Raw genomic sequence first — 9,862 nt, forward strand, 5'->3', positions numbered from 1 at the left:
CAGATGGTAGCTTGGCATGCCTGCTAACTTTTTAACATGGTTCGGTGATAGGTATTTTTCATGTTTCATACATCACCAAGAGCATTTCCGCTGTAACTTGGACAAAATTCACACCTTTTGCCCCATAACTTCCGTCAGACCCTGAAGCTAACCGTAAGATTCTGTCAGATGGTAGCTTGGCATGCCTGCTAACTTTCTAACATGGTTCGGTGATAGGTATTTTTCATGTTTCATACATCACCAAGAGCATTTCCGCTGTAACTTGGACAAAATTCACACCTTTTGCCCCATAACTTCCGTCAGACCCTGAAGCTAACCGTAAGATTCTGTCAGATGGTAGCTTGGCATGCCTGCTAACTTTCTAACATGGTTCGGTGATAGGTATTTTTCATGTTTCATACATCACCAAGAGCATTTCCGCTGTACCTTGGACAAAATTCACACCTTTTGCCCCATAACTTCCGTCAGACCCTGAAGCTAACCGTAAGATTTTGTCAGATGGTAGCTTGGCATGCCTGCTAACTTTTTAACATGGTTCGGTGATAGGTATTTTTCATGTTTCATACATCACCAAGAGCATTTCCGCTGTAACTTGGACAAAATTCACACCTTTTGCCCCATAACTTCCGTCAGACCCTGAAGCTAACCGTAAGATTTTGTCAGATGGTAGCTTGGCATGCCTGCTAACTTTCTAACGTGTTTCGGTGATAGGTATTTTTAGTGTTCCTTGCAATGAACCTTTATTTTCTGCTTCTTAGATCTGGTTATCTCATACTTGAATTTCTCGTTGATTTGCCTATTTGGGAATTCGCTTGAAGTAATATTTCATTCCTTATTCTATTGGCTTTCTTTTAAAACAGTAAATAAGCACGTAATGTATTGAAAATCTAATTTATTTAATTAATTTATAAAAGTTCCAGTTTTAATTAGTTCCAACACCGGCCGCTACGCCACCCGTGCGCTGGGGTCGGATAAATGTGTCGCTGAGACTGTCGCTCACTTCATACAAACCTTAGCAAGTTCCAATGGAGGCGATGGAGCCTTTTTCATCTCCTCTTGCTTGTGGGCTGCCGATGAGTGTATTGTGTTGGCCCACAACAGCCAAGAACTGTAATGACCTTCTAGTGCCGGATGACTTTCTTTCAGCTCAGTTGCAAGCACCGTATCATCACGTGTAGAATGAGCACCAGCACGATCGGGGTTGTTTGGAGCAATTAGCTGCTTGAGTACCATTTGATGTTGAGAGTTGGTTTCAACGTTCACGGAGTATGCATAAACAAAAAGGTTTATTTCCTTGCCTCTCCACGACGTAAGCATTCGGGATGTAACTGAAGAAGTAGTGTACGACTTTCTTTTTATCTGATCTTGGAAGGTCACAAAGTTTTCGATATCATCTTGGTCCGGATTTGCTTTTCTGCCCACTTTGGTTCGTCATTATCAAAATCGATTTGTCTTAAGACGTACTTTGCTGCAAACTTCCAAATGCAAGCCAAAACGTCCTGCACCGAATTTCCAAAAACACTTTTTATGCCCACTTCTCTTGGGTGCATCTGACCACGATAAAGCCGGCGGAAAACCAGTGCCTTGAAGAAGTACAAGTAATTTTCGTCGTTCTCCCCGTCTTGTATACTGGCGTCAAGCTAGGTACCAAAAACCAGGTACCAAAAACCGGTTCGCAGTTATACTTGGCGGAAATAAAACTAAAAGAACGCAAAACTACCGCAGCGACATCTATTAAAGACTAGATGAACCTGAACCGGTACACAGACTCGGTGGAGTTACTTAAAAATAGTTGTATGAAAAGTGAAAAATACCATTGATGGCACTATGCTCAATTCGTTCCATATGTCTTGCCCCATCATCATGTGAAATCTTAAGTTTGGCCTTAGGGTCTGACTCGAGTTGTGGAACTTTTAAGTTGAACATATCTAACCGGTACACAGACTCGGTGGAGTTACTTAAAAAAAGTTGTATGAAAAGTGAAAAATACCATTGATGGCACTATGCTCAATTCGTTCCATATGTCTTGCCCCATCATCATGTGAAATCTTAAGTTTGGCCTTAGGGTCTGACTCGAGTTGTGGAACTTTTAAGTTGAACATATCTAACCGGTACACAGACTCGGTGGAGTTACTTAAAAAAGTTGTATGAAAAGTGAAAAATACCATTGATGGCACTATGCTCAATTCGTTCCATATGTCTTGCCCAATCATCATGTGAAATCTTAAGTTTGGCATTAGGGTCTGACTCGATTTGTGGAACTTTTAAGTTGAACATATCTAACCGGTACACAGACTCGGTGGAGTTACTTAAAAAAAGTTGTATGAAAAGTGAAAAATACCATTGATGGCACTATGCTCAATTCGTTCCATATGTCTTGCCCCATCATCATGTGAAATCTTAAGTTTGGCCTTAGGGTCTGACTCGAGTTGTGGAACTTTTAAGTTGAACATATCTAACCGGTACACAGACTCGGTGGAGTTACTTAAAAAAAGTTGTATGAAAAGTGAAAAATACCATTGATGGCACTATGCTCAATTCGTTCCATATGTCTTGCCCCATCATCATGTGAAATCTTAAATTTGGCCTTAGGGTCTGACTCAAGTTGTGGAACTTTTAAGTTGAACATATCTAACCGGTACACAGACTCGGTAGAGTTACTTAAAAAAAGTTGTATAAAAAGTGAAAAATACCATTGATGGCACTATGCTCAATTCGTTCCATATGCCTTGCCCCATCATCATGTGAAATCTTAAGTTTGGCATTAGGGTCTGACTCGAGTTGTAGAACTTTTAAGTTGAACATATCTAACCGGTACACAGACTCGGTGGAGTTACTTAAAAAAAGTTGTATGAAAAGTGAAAAATACCATTGATGGCACTATGCTCAATTCGTTCCATATGTCTTGCCCCATCATCATGTGAAATCTTAAGTTTGGCATTAGGGTCTGACTCGAATTGTGGAACTTTTAAGTTGAACATATCTAACCGGTACACAGACTCGGTAGAGTTACTTAAAAAAAGTTGTATGAAATGTGGAAAATACAAAAGGCAACGTGTGCGTTTTGTCAGTGAAATTTTGGAAATGCTCCTGGTGAGGTATGAAACATAAAAAATATATCACAAAACTGTACCAGAAAGTTGGTAAACAGGTTTAACGAAAATTATCGATAACAAAAAACTTCGGCTGCTGTCTTAATAAAACTCTGTTTAAAAACCAAACTACATATGTTGTCAGATGCATCTGTTATTGTAATGTGAAACGAGATTGTGGTTATTTTCCAAACAATTTTAAGGTAGGGTTTGGTACTCTAGGCACGCGCCGGTGAAGCAAACATTCGATCAACGTTTCATGCGCGTAATGTTTATAAATAAAAGAAAATTGATTTGCAAAATAAAAGGTGGTCACGATCACGAACACGTTCCGATTCACCTTAAGAAAATTCAATCCTAAGCTCCACCACTAAAGCAATTGCTACTGAATTTTCTTATCCTTTTCACCAGACAGCGTCAGCGTATATGAATGTTATCAACATTTTCCACGATTTTCGATACAGAAAGTTCCATCACTAAAACTTTTATCGGTGGAATCTCTTATTCTTTCCACCAGGTAGCGCCTGTTTATATTAATGCTTTCGACTGATACTTGCAGCGAAAAGAGATGGTCAGAAATAGAGGAATTAGGGGCATAATAGTCACACGAAATGAGTACCCATGCGTTTTACAAATTAATAATATTACCGTATATCTTCTAACTTACAACTGCTGATAAGCCAATGATGCTGTCTGCATAAACTTATCTTGTTTGCAGCTATTTATTGAAATGAGAAAAAGTCGTCACAATTTTTTTAAATCAGCACATTAAACAGCTGGCTGCGAAAACTGTGTGTGATAAACAGAAGGTCGAGCAGAATGTAGCACCAAGGCTTTGCTTTGCTCAAAATCAAAATCGTTAAAAATCTGTCCACCTGTCAAGCCTTGTCGAAACGCAAATGTCGACCTCTGATTGGTCTCTCAATGCTTCTTTCCCTAACAAGGTCGACAGAATATACCTAGTTGGCTAGTAATGTGCGCTTTGTGTTTTATGTAGTGATGGAATGGATATCGATAACAATCGATAATGCCGGGGCTTAAGTATCGATAATTTGACAGCTATTTGACAAATAAAATTTTGCTATGTAAATGAATCTGTGAAAACAGAGACAGTGAATGACAAATCTTACGATACTGCTAATGAAAATTCAAACAACCGGACGAGTTAAATAGTTTGTTTGGCAAGTCTTCGGGTTTTACGCTTTCAACGGAGTAGTTTCAAGCCTAAGTTTATTTACAAGGTTGTATAATTAGGGATACCATCTGGGGCAATTTTTTGAATCTGGGGCAAATTTGAAGCAGGCAATTTTTTGTCAATATTTAAATGGCCAAAACATTACAAAAAATGAATCAATTTTGACGAAACAGGTTTTATTTTACTGGGAAACTATCCTAGTTTCCTAGTGTTACCTGAGAACTGGACGTGACCAAGGGATGTTTCGGATTTCCGGAATGTGTGTCAAAGTGTACATTTTTGCAACGCGTAGAACTTTTTCTGACATTTTGTTTCTCTTAGGTTTATATGTTGCCAATAAATTAGAATTTATTTCTAGTTCATTGGTACCCAAAGATTGAAATTCGCCAAGGAATCTTCGAGGTATAAATTAATTAAGTATGGATGTAGATTTTGGCAAGAACATTTCTTCCCCTTACACTCTTATGCGAAAAACCAAACAAATATTAGCAGCTTCGTAGTCCCGAAACAGCTTTGCAAATTTGCATTTGAAAATTTAACTGGACTAACATTTGAAAAGGTCAGATTATTTTTTCGCGGATTTTATCTTGGAGGTTAAATATTTAAGCTGATTTTCAATTTAATGTGGTTTTTTACGAGAATTTTTGAATTAAAGCGGTTTATTTAACGGATTTCTGAGAAACGCGGTTGTTTCACGAGGTATATATACCCCGCAGAAGGAAACCTAACTGTATTTGAATCTTCTTATAAATCAATATATCTAAGTAAATACAAGAGAAATAGAATGGATAACTTTTCAAAAATTATCTGAACTTTCCTTCAAAAATATAAAAAAAATTGAGTTGAACATCCTGCACTGAAAAAAATATAATTTTGACCCTCTAGTGCCCAGTGTCGCCTTCAGACGGTCTCCAATTACACCTCTAAAAAGCTTCAATCAATACTTAAAAAATAATTTTAAAGATTCATAGTGATTTTTTCGAAGCTCGTCTGAAAATTTACTTGGGCACTAGAGGGTTAAGAACTAAAAGTGATTTCTAAAAAATATTAGTGATCTCAGGTTTTTTAAAATGAAGTATTTGAGGTAGACAATTTAGTTGCCTTTAACGATCTATGCGTTGCAAAAATGTACACTTTGACACACACTCCTGAAATCCGAAACATGTCGGGTGTAGGTTGGTCACGCCAAGGTCCCAAATAATACTAGGAAACTAGGATAGTTTTCCAGTAAAATGAAACCGGTCTTCGAAATTGATTCATCTTTCGTAAAATTCCTGCCATTCAAAAATTCACAAAATTTTGCCTATCTCAATCATTGTGGGGGTAAGCCCTGTATAAATCAGGACACTTTTTCGGCGCGACAATTTTGTTGATTGATTTGTTGAAGCTACAATTGGAGGAATTTTGTGGAACTAAAATTGTTTGTTGGGTAACAGATACTTCAAAAGTAAACAGTTCCAAGTTAAACTAAACGATTACCAGAGATTACCAATAGACTGCCGCTATGCAAGTCCATCTTAGCAAGCCGTATCATTGCTTTTTATGAGATCGGGCAAAAGGATATTTTGAAGTAGAATACTTCTCTCAGTAAGTTCGGATACATAGGGATGAAAAATTAAAATCTAAAACCGAAAAAAAGTGAAAAATATGTCCAATTTCAAATGCTCATAAATCGATTAGTATTCGATGGATTTCCTTCGTTCTGGCAGCAATAGATTGGAAAATCTTCTAAGATTCTAAGATTCTAAGATTCAAATGCAGATAATTGTAATTTTATTATTCAAACTATTGTACTATTGAAAATAGTCAAGCCTTGTCAAAACGAAAAATTCGGCCTCTGATTGATCGTTATATGATTGCTTCCCAAGCACGGTCGACAGAATCATAGACCTTGCCATTTGAAATGTGCAATTTGGCTTATAAAAGAGCCTGCTTCACCCGAAGCCGCTCATTATAATTCTAGACTGCAACCAGTCCTCCCTTAGCAGCAGCAGTAGCAGTGCAGTGGATACAGCAGCAGTACCAGCATCGCTAGCAGCGGATAGCGGTCACAGCTCTGGTATGGCAACCAATAGTGCAGCGCGTCTCAGCATCGATAGCAGGGCCAGCTGATGCAGGGCAGCGGATACCAATGGCAACGGGGATAGCGCAGCGGTTGCAGTTGGTCTCAGCATCAATCTTAGTAGGGCCAGCTGATGCAGGGCAGTAGATACAAATGGCAGCGAATAGCGACCACAGCTGCGGCAACGGATATCACCATCGATAGCACCAGGGCCAGCTGATGCAATGAGGCATTTTAATGAAATGCTGTCTCTGAGTGATAGCGGGCACACTAGTTATGCATCCAATGAAAAGAACGTTCTGGAAACCTAGCGAAATGTTGAGCAGAACGTTCTGGATACCTGGTGAAATTTGGAGCAGATATATATTTGGCTACATCTCCGTGTATCAGAACGTACTGAATTATCTTTTTCTTCAGTCATGAGCACGACATCCGGAAAGCTTTTATTATCAGCATAAAAATTAATTTTTCACATAACCAAAATTTAAAATCTGATTGATCTGATTGGTCGTTAATATGATTGCTTCCCAAGCACAGTCGACAGAAACATAGACCTTGCAATTTGAATGTGCTGTTTGTCTGTATAAGAGTAAGGATAGGAAATATCGATTAAAATGGCTATCGATAGTTATCAATGATTTCCTACCGCTATCGATAACTATCGATAGCTTTTTCATCCCTATATAAGAGCCTGTTTCAGTCGAAGCCGCTCATAATAGTTCTAGACAGCGACAACAGCAGTCCTCCCTTAGCAACAGCAGTAGCAGTGCAGTGGATACCAGGCGGATAGCGGCCACAGCTGTGGCATAGCAATGGATAACGCACTAGTTGCAGCGAATCTCAACATCGATAGCAGCTGGGCCAGCTGTTGCAGGACAGCGGATACCAATAGCAGCGTTTTTAGCGGCCAAAAAATTAGAATGGCTGCGGATAGCGTAGCAGTTGCAGCATCGATAGCAGCTGATGCAGTGAGGCACTTTAGTGAAATGCAGTTTCTGTGCGATAGCGGGCGTAAAAACCGTCAATGAAAAGTTGACTCATTTCGACAACACACCATGCTTTTCACTATTTATTTTATCACAAAGAATATTTTATTCGCACTGTCAGTGATAACGCCAAGATATGATCGGTATCTTATTCGATATTGAACATCAAATGAAAAAATGACTGATACGCAAGCAGCCGGGTTATCTTTCTTGTAAAAGTATTCTACTTCATCCTTGCGGTCGTGGCTTTGCACACAACGCTCCTGTTATTTTTTTTAAGTTCTCCAGTACTAAGTTGTCCAATTCATCTGTTCTTAGGAAATTAAAAATTATAAATACCTAGTTAGCTACCATTTTTTCTCAGAAACTCAGTGACACGCGGGGCGAACCTCTTTTAAAGACAACAATATAACATGTTTTGTGTCGTGTTGCGCGGCTTGAAGGAAGAAAATGTTCCCGTTCTCGTGTCGGATATAATGGTCGAAATTCTGCTGTGATGTCAAACTATAACCGTCTTTTTTAAGACGTTACGTCGTTGTTAATGAAGTGTTGTGAATTTTCTAAAACGGACTCAGCATCGTGAGTAGAACGTGTCGAACTTTTCTGTCTGAAATCGGATTTGTTTCGTATATACCGCTTGTTATGCACAGTATCAACAAATCGTAATAAACATCACATTGCTGTGCATTTGCAGCAGCATCAAACCACAGTTGTAGTTTTGTAATAACCATTTATTAGATGGTTGTTCCTGACTTGCGCCGGTCGGTGGAGTCATAGTTGCTCATAAGGCGCTATGACTGCTTACCCTAGCCATGACCTCACTGCTTCGGCATAGACCACCATGGGACCACATAGGCGACTACTCCACCATGGACAAGGATAGCGGCTGGAAGGGGGACCCAATTAACTAAGATGAATTCTTCAAAAACGAAAGAGACGGGTGCGGAGGGGTTACCAAATCCCTTCGCACGAGGTGGCATCCAGCGGTCTCCGCAGAAGAAGGCGGAGACGGATGCGGCGAAGTCTGGAGGAGGAAAAACGGCGAATCCGTCGATGTCCACACCAGACATCTCGGTAGACGGTCCCTTGCTAGTAAAGACCGTCGAAAGGTGTATGGACACGCGGCCAAGAGTGGCGGCGCTGTCTGAACAACTCGATGCCATAATCGAGTTCTTGGCGAACAGGCGAAACATCGCTGGCGACCTGAAGCAGAGCCTCCTCCTGCTTCGGAGCACCATTGATGAACCCAGAAAGGAGCACGAAGAACTCGTAGCTCGGGTAAAGGCGGCCGAGAAAGCGGCCAGGACCGAGAGGGCGACTGCATCTAAAGAGGTGCAGACAGACGCCCCCTCGTTCGCGTCGGTCTGCTCCACGGGGCAGCTCGCTAAGCGAACGAGGCAGTCCCCGGGGGAAACGGCCCCCGGGAACACCAAGAAACGATTGGTCGTGCTACTCCCATGGGAAAACACGCCAACCGGTTCAAAGTCCACCGCGGAAAAGGCACAGGTGGAGGCTACGGGCAACCCTTGGACTACCGTAGAGGGTAGGAAGCGTCGGGAAGGTGCGACGCGCCATGATGGCGGAGCGGCCAGAGGACCAAAAAAGGTCAAAAAGGCGCGGAGTAGGGGTGACGCCCTCTTACTCAAGACGGATGGGTCGAAGTACTCAGAAGTCTTGAGGAAGATGAAGAGGGAAACCCAGCTCAAGGATCTGGGGCGGATATGCGGAGTATCCGCCGATCTCGCACTGGCGAGATGATACTTGAGCTCCGGAAGGACGCCAAGAACAAGGGGGCTACCTTCAAAACGGTAGCTGAAAAGGTTCTAGGGAAGGAGGTGCAAGTGCGGGCACTCACCTCAGAAGTGACTCTCCAGCTTAAAAACCTGGACGAAATCACTAAGGGGTGCGACGTTGCACAAGCCCTAAAAGCGAAGTGCGGGGTGGAGGTGGCTAAGGAGTCAATCCGCCTCCGCAAAGGTCCGGCGGGGACCCAGATAGCTACTTTCCGACTAACGTCGGAGGACGCTAACCTGGCCCTGAAAGAGGGCAAGTTGAAGGTCGGCTGGTCTGTATGTCCTCTGGGCATACTACAGCAACCAGACATTTGCTTCCGGTGCTTCGAGGGCGGACATAAGTCCTGCACCTGCTAGGGGCCCGATAGGGGCCAGCTGTGCAGGCGATGTGGAGGTGCAGGCCATAAAGCAAAGGACTGTGGGGAGTCTCCCAAGTGCATGGTATGTTCCGGGAAACGGGACGCCAAACACTTTATGGGAGGCCCCAGGTACCCAGCCGGTAAGCCGGCTGCGAAACCACGGGCGTAAGGGTGACGCAACTGAACCTGAACCATTGCTTCGCTGCTACACCAAGCAGCCACTGAGTCGTTGTCGGACATTGCCATCATATCGGATCCCTACCGCATCCCTCCCGGAAATGGTAACTGGGTTGCGGATAAGTCCAGTATGGCGGCCATATGTATGACGAGCAAGTTCCCGGTTCAGGAGGTTGTCTCAACCTCAGAAGAAGGGTA

The 9,862-nt window shown here is 42.1% G+C and overlaps 1 pseudogene; it reads right to left on the reverse strand.

Moving 5' to 3' along the window:
- Positions 1-894: 894 nt before the first annotated feature.
- LOC129717162 (uncharacterized) lies at positions 895-5,803 on the reverse strand (annotated as a pseudogene).
- Positions 5,804-9,862: the final 4,059 nt, after the last annotated feature.

This window comes from Wyeomyia smithii, chromosome 1 (assembly GCF_029784165.1).
Source record: "Wyeomyia smithii strain HCP4-BCI-WySm-NY-G18 chromosome 1, ASM2978416v1, whole genome shotgun sequence".
NCBI lineage: Eukaryota > Metazoa > Arthropoda > Insecta > Diptera > Culicidae > Wyeomyia > Wyeomyia smithii.